The 14,963-nt window shown below is 44.7% G+C and overlaps 1 protein-coding gene across 1 annotated transcript in view; it reads left to right on the top strand.

The window, feature by feature from the left end:
• LOC137538028 (serine/threonine-protein kinase Nek11-like) overlaps positions 1–14,963 on the top strand; it is a 468,978-nt gene that overhangs the window by 417,616 nt on the left and 36,399 nt on the right. The window lies entirely within an intron of this gene.

Below are 14,963 nucleotides of genomic sequence, written 5' to 3'. Positions count from 1 at the left end.
AAAAAAGAGTTTCTCAAAAACTACAAGGTCTTTTTGGAAAATTCTTTTTCTGACTTGTACCCACTATTCTCCACAACATATGTAGCAATTTTGGTGTAGCAAAATGGCTTTGCTACTCGCTGACAAATTCGGTACAAAATTACGAAATTTTAGGCAAAATTACGAAAGACTAAATGAAATCAATTGAATTTACAAATCGTGATTACGTATAAGCGAAAATGTATGCGCAATTTAGCTTAATTTTAATTAGCAGATTTCATCATTTGGTCACAATAGACTCTGGTCTGAGCTCGGATTTTCAAGCCATCAGAGAGTTGCTTTAGACGTTTTCGGGTTTTTAACTGTAACTACTTTTTCATTACAAGATTAGTTAGAGATATATCAGTGCTACGCAAGATGGTTTGTAATGTAATGATTAAATATTACCTCTTCATTTTATTTGGCATTCAAGTTTAATTTTTAAACCTAACAAGTAATTTACATTTTATGGGCCCAAAAGTGTGGTGTACAAAGCACCCCTAAAATCCCATCTTCCAAGAGCAGTTATTTACGTGTAGAAGAAATGAACTATTTAGCTTCCTAAGGCCTTACAAACTATCTTTTGGAGAGTGCCTATATTCAAAACGCATAGGGTAATCCTTTTCCTTATGGGATCGCCTTACTATCTTTAAAGGACGTCCGAGGTGAAAATAAACTGATGAGAAAAACAATTGTATTTATCCTCCTCCTCCTAAAAATGACTTTTTTAGATATCCCACCATTTTATTTTATCTTTAAAGAGACTCTGTAACAAAATGTTGAGCCTTATTTCTTCTATCCTATAAGTTCCTATAGCTGTTCTAATGTGCTCTGTCTTACTGCAGCCTTTCCTAGTTGCACAGTGGCTGTATTATCTCTAGTTATATGATCTAATCTTCTCTACTCTGTCGGCTCTGTCGGGCTGAGGCAGTCAGGCTGGAATGTGCTGTGCTGCTTGTGATTGGATAGAAGCTATACACACCCTCTCCACGCCCCCTGCACACTCTGTATGACTCACACACTGAGCTACTCTCAGCCTATCACTTGCTATGTCTTTTCTTTGTAAACACTGCATAAAAATGGCAATTACAAGCCAGGATCTCAGCAGGGAGTGGCAGAAACAGCACAGAGGGGCCCAGGAGAACATGATGAATAGAATGGTATGCTTTTTATTGTAAGAATTTTACAGTACAGATTCTCTTTAAATCTAGTTTTTAAGTTTTTACTGTTTCATTGACTCCTTCATTGAAGTATGCCAGAGCTCACATCTATGAACTATTGACCCTATTTATCTATTTCCTGCTCTCAGAAGCCATTTACTGACAGGGAAGTGTTTTATGGCTGTAATTACTTATCAGTGAGGGTTATGCTATAGTCTGACCCGGACTGATTTTCAGGCTTCGAGTTTCAGAAACTTGGTCTTTCGATTACCACTTCCTTCAAGGTGACCACTTCCTGTCTCGCAATCTGTATAAGAGGTAAGAGTCTGCAATAAAGGTTCTGGAAATTCTAGCAGCTTAGTGTAGGTAGTTGTCAGATGTAGGGCCAACCAGGAGATTAGAGCTAGCGGGTGGTTGGAGGCACCCAAAAATATGCAAAAGAAAAAAAAACGTTTTAAAAGGAGAGGTATAGTTGCCTTACCTCTCCCCGTAGAGCATAAAGAAGCCAAAGTAGCAACTGAATAGTTCAAGAGCTTATTGCACAGCAGGGTCAGAAATCCTGTTTCTTCGGCATTTCCCACTTCATCGGGTCAGTAGCAACCAAAAATGTGTCTTCTGGCCGTAACAAACAGACTTGAGCACCTCGATCTCATCAATATACTTCCCAGACACTGATGCAGACTAACAGGACATAGATTTTACCTACGATGGTCCTGAAGGGGTGAAATGATCATTATATGCCTTGTTTATGAGAGTCTTTCTTGTAGCCCCCCTTCTTTGTGCAGCCCTCTTCTGTACAAAGCAACCACCCACTTTTATGTTAAATATCCTGGTTTCAGTAAATGGGTAGAGGGAACATTTTACAATAGACAAACACTGACTTAATACAAATGAATAAATAAGCAATTTTAGTCATTGTTATTTTGACTACAGTTCCTCCGTTCTTCCATCCGAGGTGAAAATAAACTGATGAGAAAAAAAATTTTCTCCATCCTCCTTCTCCAAAAAATGTTTTTATTTAAATCTAGTTTTTAAGTTTTTACTGTTTCATTGTCTCTGCTCAATGACACCTTCACTGAAGTATGCCAGAGCTCAAATCTATGAACCCTTTTTATCTCTATCCTGCTCTCAGAAGCCATTTACTGCCAGGAAAGTGTTTTATGGCTGTAATTACTTATCAGTGAGGGTTATGCTATAGTCTGACCCGGTCCGACCCGGCCCCGACCTGGACACTAACCGTCACTTGCATACCTGATGTTTAACTCTTCCAGGCAGAGAAAGTAAAAAGGAACACAGCCTAGTTATTTGTGTGCTAGGCACTGTACATACATATATCTCATCAAGTCACATGTCACCTCGGGTGTCCTTTAATGTTTTTGCTGCGTGGGGTAATTAGACTTGCTGCAGTTTCCTTGTGTTGGAATGCTGCTGCCCCATGTAATATCGGGGCTCTAAGCTGAGGCCTCTACAGCCATCCCGACGATTAGAGATGAACATTCCCACTCATCTCACTTACTGAACACTTTCTGCTACATCTGGCTTCTTATTATTTATAGCCAATCTCCACTCCATTCATTCCTTGACATCATCTTTTATGCTAGTTTAACTCCCATCCACTTTGCTGACAACGGCTGTCGCCTGTCACTCCGCTGCCTGCCTCCCGTCTCCGTCCCAATTTGCTTTGTGAGTGGTGACAGGCAGCGAGCGCCATCGCCTGCAGCCAGATCCCAACATTACGCGCTTTACAGTCGCCAGTCAGTTAATCCCTCCGTACGGCTATGCAGGATCAGTCATTGTTTGATGACGAGGATCTAAATGAAATCTTAACGTTCGGAGGAGCTCACCGATCAGTAATAAAAATCTAATCTGTGAGTAGCGGTATCACCCCGGCTTTCATAGGCCTGGCAGCTTCATCATGAATGGAGAGACTGCGTATCTGTGCCGAGGTGGGGAGGAGAGGCCCTCCAGGTGAATCATATCTGTGGCTGCTGATCCGTCTCATCCAGGCAATGAATAATGTCTCTCTGCCTTCATTCAGCTGCCCTCGCATATCGATAACTTTTACGGATTATAAAAAAATATATAAATATATCCAAGAGTATATTAAGAAAGAATAATGAGAATAACAGAACACTTGGCAGTGGATAAACCTTGATCCCTCTTCACTGATAAATCTAGAAGCGGAGAGTGTTTTTAAAGGGAAACTGAAGCGAGAGGCGTATGGAGGCTGCCATGTTTATTTCCTTTTATACTATGTCTGAATAACACACCAGAAACAAGCATGCAGCTAATCTTGTCAGAAACATCCGATCTGCTGCATGCTTGTTCACCACCTGATCTGCTGCATGCTTGTTCAGGGTCTATGGCTAAAAGTATTAAAGGTCGGAGGATAAGCAGGTTAGCTAGGCAATGTGCATTGTTTAAAAGGAAATAAGTATGGCAGCATCCATATCTCTCTCACTTCAGGGTTCCTTAAAGTGGGATTTGTCACGTTAAAAATTAAATTGCAACAGCAACTGGTCTGAGTGTATTAAGTGATAAAGATGCTAGTCCTGCATTCAAAACTTTTTCTGCTGTTATGGTTTGGAGTTATCACATACTTTAGGAGCACTGGCCCTTTAATAGTCAGTCCCAAATAGTCGCACACTGGGAGTTCTTTTTATCTATAATATATTCCTCCTCTTCCATTTATTTCCCTGCCGAGCTGCCTATCTGAAACACGATCCGCTGCTCACTCGTGTTTACAAGCAAGGCTGAGGTGACTCAGTGATTGGAGGAGAAAAGAAAAAAAAATTTAAGGGCAGAAATGACATCAGGATTTAGCCTCAAACTGTGGGCAAAAGACATGGCCCCCACCAGGAACAGAATTCTCTTCATTTACTGTATAACATTCACTTAAATCAAAACATGGACAGTGCAATACATATGTTATGTAAGTAGATCAAGTATTTATCTACTTATATATGTGTTTTTTCCCTGGCATAATATAGCTGATCCTACTGCTTTAAAGTGAATTACACCAGAAAGAAGCATGATCTGACAATAATGTCAGAAACACCTGATTTACTGCATGCTTGTTCAGGGCCTGTGGCTGAAAGTATTTCAGGCAGAGGATCAGCAGGACTGCCAGGCAACTTTTATTGCTTAAAAGGAAATAAATATGGCAGCCTCCATATCACTCTCACCTCGGGTTCACTTTAAAGAGAATCCGGGATGGATTTTTGTTTAAAAAACAAACAAACATACTACCTGAGGGCTAGCTGAATCAGATAGCATACTTACCACCGCTCCTGCATCCTGTAATGGGCAAGTTGCGTTTTGGGGGAGGGGGGATTGGCGCAACCCCAGTGTCACGACGCTACTGCTCTGGTTAGACGTGTCCCATCACATAGCACAGGGAGGCGGGGGAGAGGCGGAGCTGGCCATTCAGAGCAGGGGAAGGGGCGTTTCTAATGCCAGAGTATGAAGATGGCAGCCTCTGTGTTCCTCTCGGTTCAGGTGCCTGTCGTGGCCAATTGTAGACTTTTTGCTGCCTGAGGAAAACTTGTGTGGATCACCCCCAACATTTAGAATGATCACACAGCACAATTTACTCTACTTTATTTAATGTTCTCACATGACATGCTGCAGCTCAACACAGTAGCACACTGGCTGGCTGTGAGTCTGTGACACACACTGCTCACCCTCAGCCACTCCATTCCTCCTCAGTCAGGACATCAGTGCCACCTCCTCCCTTCTGCTGTGCAAGCCAAATGAAACACTGCTGCTCTCCTGCCTCCCCCCTCCTCACTCACTGTCAGACTCCTCACACAGCACAACAAGCTGCTTCTCCCCAATGCTGCTCTCCTGCCTCCCCCCTCCTCACTCACTGTCAGACTCCTCACACAGCACAACAAGCTGCTTCTCCCCAATGATGCTCTCCTGCCTCCCCCCTCCTCACTCACTGTCAGACTCCTCACACAGCACAACAAGCTGCTTTTCCCCAATGATGCTCTCCTGCCTCCCCCCTCCTCACTCGCTGTCAGACTCCTCACACAGCACAACAAGCTGCTTTTCCCCAATGATGCTCTCCTGCCTCCCCCCTCCTCACTCACTGTCAGACTCCTCACACAGCACAACAAGCTGCTTCTCCCCAATGATGCTCTCCTGCCTCCCCCCTCCTCACTCACTGTCAGACTCCTCACACAGCACAACAAGCTGCTTTTCACCACTGATGACCTCTTCACCTCGCTCTCCTCTCGCTTCTCCTCTTACTCTGACTGCATGCTGTTAGTGTAAACACAGTACAAAAATGCTGCCCGTGTAATCTCTGCCGCCTGATGCAAGTGTTTCACCTTGCTTCATGAGAGAACCGGCCCTGGTTCCTGTCAAAGTGGAGCTGAACTCTTGCACAGGACAGAAGGAAAACACAGAGAAATGCACCCTGTATGTATTTAGAGAGTTTAGCCTGTCTAATTCCCCCTCATCTGTGGCTAATCACAAGTCTATAAACAAACACATAATAATTACGCTGCTTCCAAAGACAGATAACTGAATCAGCTTTCGTAAAGGATTCGCTGCACCTTCGGAATTTAATCACAAGTCTCTCAGTGCTGTCAGCCGGCTGCCTCTACAGAGTAGTTATTTTGTAAACACAGGATGTTAACCCTATATCTGCTTCCATAAAAGCAGGAAGTAGACACTGCAGATTAATTGCAGGATTTGTATCAGCTGTAACAAAGAAATGTTTTCCTTTAAAGGTCATTATGCTGTTGTTTGTCTTTTAGAGCAGAGAGGAAGCTCTGAGTTCAGGTCCGCTTTATCATGAAATCAGGTAAAATACAACGGCGTTAGGAAATAGTTTCGTACTGCAGGCAGGAAAGGGTGATAATAAGTGGTAGTGGTGGGTGATGCGGAGGGTGGGGGAGGGGTTCAATGCTTTACTACACAGTGAGCAAATAGTTAAAGCAAACCTTTGCGGTGCTTCAGCATTTTGTAGATACTTCTCTCTGGAAGGGATAGCCTTTGGATCCTGCGAAGGCTTCCCCCCAGGAGAGTAACAATAGACCCTGCAAGGGATGCATCCACAGGGGGGGGGCAGAAGCCAGATGGGGCCCTGTCCTGAGAGATTGACAACTAAGGGCAAGGAGAGAAAAAAACTTTCTGCTCTCTGCACAATTGTTCTAATGACAGCATCTGCTTAGCCACTGATAAGGAGTCATAAAAAGTTTTGTGGACAAAGATTTGTAGACAGTCCCTATTCAGTGTGCAGGGGGAGGGTGCCCCATCCAAAGTTTTGCAGAGGGACCCAGTGATTTCTAGTTACGCCCCTGCTTCCCCCGGCCTTCTCAGCCAGGTGGAACCAGCGATGAGAACCCTCCCAAGCATTGCCGTACTTTGCCTGCCCAGTAATACAGACCCGCTTGGGCTCCTGCAGAAAAAAACCAAGCCCGAGCAGGTCTGTGCTACTGCACATTCACGAGCCGTCGATAAGCATCAGTGCGTGTTTTTTTCGGGGGTCTCCGTGTTGTAAGGGGCCGGTGGAAGAGCATGGGGGAAGCCCCAGACTACCCATGAGGCAGGGCGAGGCAGGTTCCTCAGGCGGTAGAAATGGGGGAGCGGGGCCCACGTGGGGGGGGGCACCGAGCTGGAGGGGGTAGCAGCCAGGAAGGGGGGCAGCGGGCTTAGTGGTAGGTACGGGGGACCTTCACCTGGGTCTCCCTGTCCCCTCTCCCCCTCCAGCTATGTGCACAGAGTAAGAGTGTCAGCAGTGGGCGGGGAAATAATTACTCGCGTCACCTCTTCCTTCCGCGTATAGTGGGCGGCATTGCAGGAAGTGACGAGCTATGGATACGCATCGCTTGGAACGAGGTGAGTAATTTCCTTCCCCGCCCGCTGCTGACACTCTTACTCTGCGCACATAGCTGGAGGGGGAGAGCGGACGGGGGGGGGGGGGGGGGGGGTGACCCAGGTCTGACCCCACCTCCCCACCGCTGTGTCCACTGCCCCTCTTCTTGGCTGCTTCCCCCTCCAGGCTTTCTATACTGGGGGAACTTATACTACCTATGGGGGAGGGGGGGGATCCTCACAAGTTTGCCTCAGGCGGCAAAAAGTCTAGAACCGGCCCTGGATGGGGGTAGCCTCTTCCGGATCCAGGGGCTTCCCCCTCTCGAGTTGAATACCACCTTTTTTTTCCCTACAGGTGCTCTTTACGCTCTCAACAGTGGGCGGGGGGAGAATCAGATAATAAGGCTGTGCGCTGGGGAAGCGTCTGTTCCGGAACCATCCCTGGGTCACCTGACTGACCTTTGCACATGGAACAGCTGCGGCAAATATGAGAACGTTGTGAGTAATGACCGGTTTATACAGGCAGCGCTCAGCCGAGAACAAGGAGGAAACCCTGAGGACGCCGCTGGAGATGCCAGGAGTGATAGAATGAGGTGTCCTACATAACTGAATACTGCTTGGAATGCAGGGAAACATAACAGTATAAATACAAACCTGGAGTCCGGATCACGCCGCAGCAACGGGACAATCCCTCTACTCTGGAAGACCAGCGTCCCGCAACGTTTGGGACACACCCTTCCCAGCCAGGTCACTATCTGCAAGGAGTTTGTATGTTCTCCCTGCGTCTGTGTGGGTTTCCTCCAGACATTCAGGTTTCCTCACACATCCCAAAAACATACAGATAATTTAATTGGCTTCCCCCCAAATTGACCCTCGACTATGATACATGCACTGCACGATACATACATAGACATATAAAAACAGGGAACACCAAGAGCCCCAATAGTGTAATTCGTACTGGACAAGGTGGCAATAAGTTTGTATTGCTAAATACTCACAAGTCAGGGTCACCAGCAGGCAACCACTGTAAAGGCAGGTGGGGAGATTGTCCTGACCCCACTCAGGATTAAGAAGTCGCTCTCTGTAGACAGGAAAAAAGGGTAGCAACCCTCCACCAAGGGTGGACTCAAAATTGTATACAATGAACAGAGGCGCCAAAAGTATAAGATTAGATTAAATGAGCTTAAAAACCAACTTAAATGGCAAAATTGAAGGAGGAAGTGGTGGTCTTACCACCCTCAAGCAGACACGACAATGACTGCGATTCAGACAGTCAAACACATTTATTAGGAACTCCAAAAAGAGATGCAACGCGTTTCGCAGGTTCAACCCCACTTCATCAGGCAATATAGGGAGGAGTATCAAACAATCTGCACAAGGATTCAAATTAACACACAGAGGCGCTTAATTTGAATCCTTGTGCAGATTGTTTGATACTCCTCCCTATATTGCCTGATGAAGTGGGGTTGAACCTGCGAAACGCGTTGCATTTCTTTTTGGAGTTCCTAATAAATGTGTTTGACTGTCTGAATCGCAGTCGTTGTCGTGTCTGCTTGAGGGAGGTAAGACCACCACTTCCTCCTTCAATTTTGCCATTTAAGTTGGTTTTTAAGCTCATCTAATCTAATCTTATACTTTTGGCGCCTCTGTTCATTGTATACATAGACATATGACTATGGTAGGGACAGTTAGCGACAAGGCAATATATACTCTATACAGCACTGCGGAAGATGTATTGATCTGTCTGACAGTCTACTCAGCATAGCCGACCAGATATTTATGTTAGATCCTTCCTCTTGTGACCTAAGTTAACCCCGTTGGAGGCGGATAACACAATTAGATATTTAAATGCAGAGTGCCATGAGTCATGGTGAAATAATTGGTGGCAAATCAGGACATCTGATAGTATGTTACACGGTGGGCTGTTTCGTACTGACTTTGTGGTATAGTATCAATCAGTGGCTGTGGATGGCTGCTTTAAAGGGAACCTGAACTGAGAGGGGTATATGCTGTTTGCCATATTTATTTCCTTTTAAACAATACCAGTTGCCTGGCAGTCCTGCTGATCTATTTGGCTGCAGTAGTGTCTGAATCACACACCTGAAACAAGCATGCAGCTAATACAGTCAGATTTCAGTCAGAAACATCTGAGCTGAATGCTTGTTCATGGTCTATATTTGAGGGAGATGATCATCAGCAGGACAGCCAGGCAATGTGCATTGTTTAAAAGGAAATTAATATGTCATCCTCCATATCCCTGTTTCAGACAGTAAATCATTATTTTTATCAGTAGATTTATGATATACAGGGGTGCCTGGTCCGCCTGGGGCGCTGCCGCGGGGGGCGGAGACCGATTACGATTATTTTCTGGTGAAACATTGCTATATTACAATGATGTTCTAGTGAGATGCTACCCACATTACGATTATTTTTTGGTGAAACATTTCCACATTATGATTATTTTCTGGTGAAACATTGCTGCATTACGTTATTTTCTGGTGAAACATTGCTGCATTACGATTATTTTCTGGTGAAACATTGCCGCATTACTTTATTTTCTGGTGAAACATTGCTGCGTTATGACTATTTTCTGGTGAAACGCTGAACACATTACGATTATTTTTTAGTGAAACATTGCTGCATTACGATTATTTTCTAGTGAAACATTGCTGGATTACGATTATTTTCTGGTGAAACATTGCTGCATTACGTTATTTTCTGGTGAAACATTGCCGCATTACGAATATTTTCTAGTGAAACATTGCCACATTAGGATTCTGGTGAAAGACTGCCGCATTACAATTATTTTCGGGTGAAATGCTGCCCACATTACGATTATTTTCTGGTGAAACATTTCCGCATTACCATTATTTTTTAGTGAAACATTGCTGCATTACGATTATTTTCTAGTGAAACATTGCCGCATTATGATTATTTTCTGGTGAAACATTGCTGCATTACAATTATTTTATAGTGAAACATTGCTGCATTACGATTATTTTCTGGTGAAACATTGCTGCATTACGATTATTTTATAGTGAAACATTGCTGCCTGCATTACGATTATTTTATGGTAAAACATTGCTGCATTACAATTATTTTCTGGTGAAACATTGACCACATTACGATTGTTTTCTAGTGAAACTTTGCCCACATTACGATTATTTTATGATTAAACACTGCTGTATTATGATTATTTTATGGTGAAACACTGCTGCATTACGATTATTTTATGGTGAAACATTGCCGCATTATGATTATTTTATGGTGAAACATTGCCCACATTACGATTATTGTATGGTTAAGCGCTGCTGCATTACGATTATTTTATGGTGAAACATTGCCGCATTACGATTATTTTATGGTGAAATATTGCCCACATTACAATTGTTTTCTGGTGAAACTTTGCCCACATTATGATTATTTTCATGGGGGGGACACCATGGTGGGGGGCACAGGTTTTCTCGCCTGGAGTGACAAAATGGCTAGAGGCGCCCCGATGATATAAGTTGGTCTCAGGACAGCCCTGTCTTATTGTCAGCGCCACATCCAAAAAGTAAATACTTGTAGAATCACTTTCAAGGATATATTTAATGATGGAATACACCAGATTAAGTTTCTATGTAAATAGCAATTAGTTGCTGTTCACTGGAGGCCACCCATTAAAATCAAATATTAATCATGAGAGACCTAAGCCAACTATCGCTTAGCTCCCAGCTGTCCTTCTTTTGGAGGGACAGTCCCTCTTTGGGAACACTGTCCCCCTGTCCCTCTATCTCCCTCATGTGTCCCTTTTTCAGGACTGATGTACAGATCTGTATAAATATATGTATTTTTCTACTGAAACAAATGTGTTTTACTGACTAACTACAACTTTTCATCCTTTACTGATATATTTTTTTAATTTCAAATGTTACTATGAAGGAAAGTGAACAGAGATAGACAGAACCAGTGTTGTTTATATTCTAAAACAACATCATTTTCTTATAAAATCTTTATGGTATGCGTGACTAGGGGTGTGTCGGGAGCGTGATCAGGGGTGTGGCAGGGGTGTGGCTTAAGTGTCCCTCTTTCTTATCTCAAAAAGTTGTGAGGTATGCAATCGGAGGACAAAAAAAGATCTATCAGTTAAGGTACAAGATTCTTCAGAATTGTGCACAATCTTCCCCCAAAGCCACTCCTTTAATTTGGAGATACAGTAGTAATCCTCTCCAAAGTGAAAATACATATGTATCCTGCAATATTCCAGCAAAAAACTCCTGCATTCCTGTCCATACTGCTTGCTTTGCAACCTTAACGTGAACCTGTAGTGAAAATAAACTTATGACATAATTAATTGTATGTCTAGTATGCATGATACATAGAACATTAGTAGTACAGAAAAGAGTCTCATATTTTCAGTTTATAACTTTATTTTTTAGATGACATCAGACTATCACTGCTGCTGTTTAGAATCCACGATCTAATGACCCTTTGAACTTTTTACTGCAGTAAATCATTATCTCACTGTCTCTCAGCCGTTTTGGCTTCTATTCACTGTTCGGGAAACCCGACCGAATTCAACAAGCTGTCGACAAGCTCTTTTGCATAGATAACAACTCAAGTTTGTTAACCGTTGTTGTACTGGAAGACAGAAAGGGATTTCTGATCATTTTTAATTATTTTATATATTTTGTCCGCCTCCACCCAATAGTTTATGCTCAGAAGACAGCTGCTGTCCGTATGCGCAGTAATGGCACCATGTGACCCGATGTGCCAGGGAAAAAACCCTCCACTTTTATCTGTGACCTAAATAACATCATGATGGCTAGGCCAAAAATAAAGAATGTTTACGTATCTGTAATTTGATGTGATCATTAATTTTCATTGTCTGGTAATCTCATTTTATTATTCTTAATTACCTCTCAAAACAATTATGTTCCTGAAATGAAGAGGAGCTTGCATATAATTCCCGAGCAGTGTCTATTTATCACCTGCCGTCACTGTGTGTATAATGAGCTCCGGTGATCACCCGTGATGTCTGGTGAGGGAGTCTCTGCACATACGTGTACAGCACATACATGTCTATCACCAGGGATCATACTGCCTCAGTGTGTGCACCAACCACCTGTATATTATATAATATGCTCTGTGATCCCATATAGTGTCTGGTGAGTGAGTCTCTGCACTTACTGTGGTGTTAGTTAACTTGCATAGTATTGCTTTGCATTATAATCGGATATTAGCACCCTTGTTTAAAGTGAACCTCCAGACTAAAAATCTACTCAGCAGCACTGAAAAGACTTGGTGTTTCTTTAACAGTTTCACAGCATTAGAACCTTGTTTTTCTTACCCAAGCCTTATTTTTAGCTGCACAGAAGAAAACTGCCCGGGCATTTTTCCCCTCTGTGCAAATGATAGGATTTCTGATGATGATGTTCTCGTTCTGCTGTTTTGGTGCCAATTTTTTTTTTCAAATTTTGAATGTGAGATTTGAAGCCTAGCGTGTGCAGCTGGGAGGGGTGATCAGTACACAGGACAGTTGGAACTGTGTCTCATGCTCCCTGTCACCTCCTTTCAACCAAAAAGATGGCTGCCCCCATGAAAAAGATGTCTGCCCCCATGAAATCACAAACATTTGCCTGTTCTTTTAAAACAGGGTGGTAAGAGATTATATTGCCTATCTTTTTTTAACATACCTAATGAAACTTAATGACAGTATATTTGTTTAGGCTTAAGTTCCCCTTTAAAGAAGCTTTTGTAACAAGAAGGCAATATGTGGAGTTCATACATCTGGCCTGTAGATAGTTTTAGTTTATACATGTCAAACTCGGCTTTCTGGCCAAATCTGGCCCCCAGAGCCATCAAATTTGGCCCGCAAGAGGTTTCCCCACTTTTCATTATGTTTGGCCCACTCCAGACCACCAGGGAAGCTATATTGGAGGTGATCCATATAGGGGAGGGGAAGGCAAAGCACTAGACACCAGGGAACTGTATAGGGGAGGACCAATAAACACCAGGGAACTGTATAGGAGAGTGAGGAGGCATTAGACTCCAGGAAACTGTATATGGGAGGGAGGTGTCAATCGACACCAAAGAACTGCTATAGGGTAAGGTGGCCACTAGACACCAGGGAACTGAATAGGGAAGGACGGAGGGCCACTAGACACCAGGGAACTGTATTGGGGGCATTAGATACTAGGGAGGAAGGTGGCCACTAGACATTGAGGTTGACGCTCAACTTGGCCCCAGTCTCTAATTTTGGCCCACTTTGTATTTGAGTTTGACACCCCTGCTTTAGTTGTTAACTGCATAAGATGATCTGTACTGTGGTGGGTGTGTCAAACGTGCACCAACCGTAACGTGGCTCTGGTGATCAGGGCCGGGCCGAGGCAGAGAGGCTCCAGCCTCAGGGCGCAGTGTAGGAGGGGGCGAGGCCGAGGCAGAGGCAAGAGAGGATCCAGCCTCAGGGCGCAGTGTAGGAGGGGGCGGGGCCGAGGCAGAGGCGAGAGAGGCTCCAGCCACAGGGCTCAGTGTAGGAGGGGGCACGAGGCAGAGGCAAGAGAGGTTCCAGCCTCAGGGCGCAGTGTACGAGGGGGCGCGGGGCCAAGGCAGAGGCAAGAGAGGCTCCAGCCACAGGGCTCAGTGTAGGAGGGGGCAGGCCTGGGCCTAGGCGAGAGAGGCTCCAGCCTTAGGGCGCAGTGTAGGAGCGGGCGCAGGACGGAGCCGAGGCAGAGGCGAGAGAGGCTCCAGCCTCAGGGCGCAGTGTAGGAGGGGGCACAGGGCGGGCCGAGGCGAGAGATGCTCCAGCCTCAGAGCGCAGTGTAGGAGTGGGCACAGGGCTGGGCCGAGGCAGAGGCGAGAGAGGCTCCAGCCTCAGGGTGCAGTGTAGAAGGGGACGCACAACTCACTCAGCTATCATTCCCCTATTGTGTTTTAAGCAGAGAGGAATAAGAAAATGGGATGCATGGCAGTGACTGCAAGCCGGATAACTAGAGATTGAGGTGTTAGGGGCCCTGTGGCGCCTCTTAGTCTAATAGCAATCAGTGTGTGACGGCTGGGGTGGGAGGGATGGAGGGGCGCACTTTGGGGTCTCAGCCTTGGGCGCTAGAGGACCTTTTCCCTGCTCTGCTGGTGATAAAGCATCTTCTCCTGCTACTTGCAGCTCATCGCTGCAACCATAACCTGGGTCATATCAGGACATAACGGTGGTTAGTTAGCATTAAGTCAGTAGATGACGTGGTTCTTTATTGTTCTTGTAAATTTTTGTGCGCATTTTGAAGACAATTTTTCACTACGAAAAGCTGTCCAGTCCAGTCATAGTAAATCAGGCTTCCCTGATCCTCTCTCACCCGTGTGGCCTGAAGGAAGCCTCATTTATCAGCCCTCCTCATGTGTGCAGTCATAACACTGACCCAGGAAGCCAGCAGATGAGGGGAAGCCGCTGACAGGAGTCTGGCATGGAAGGCAGACGGATCACTCTGTTCACCGACCACTAAACACATTATAAACTATATAAATGGGAGAACCGAGAGCCCAAAATAGTATAGTAAGTTGGGTAAAAAATGGTATAATGAAGAGTAATGTATATACTCACAAACCAGGGTTACCTCCAGGCAACCACTGTATAGGCAGGTGAGGAGATTGGCCTGTCCCCACTCAGGGCTAAGAAGTCGCTCTCTGTAGACGTGAAGAAGAAAAAGGGGTATCCCCCTCCACCAAGGGTGGATATAAGATGTGGTACAAAACTGAACAGAGGCGCCAAAAGTATAAAAGCAGTGTTTAAAACATTAAAAATGGCTTTGGAGGCAGTGGTGGACTTACCTCCTTCAAGCAGACACGTAAAATTCAGGCAGTAGAGGTAGGAGTACACAAAACAGTGTCAGAATCACACCTGGCGCCAGGTGTGATTCTGACACTGTTTTGTGTACTCCTACCTCTACTGCCTGAAGAAGCGGGTATAGACCTGCGAAACGCATT

Source organism: Hyperolius riggenbachi, chromosome 11 (genome assembly GCF_040937935.1).
Source record: "Hyperolius riggenbachi isolate aHypRig1 chromosome 11, aHypRig1.pri, whole genome shotgun sequence".
NCBI classification, from domain to species: Eukaryota; Metazoa; Chordata; class Amphibia; order Anura; family Hyperoliidae; genus Hyperolius; species Hyperolius riggenbachi.
This window is presented reverse-complemented; position numbering and strand designations above follow the sequence as displayed.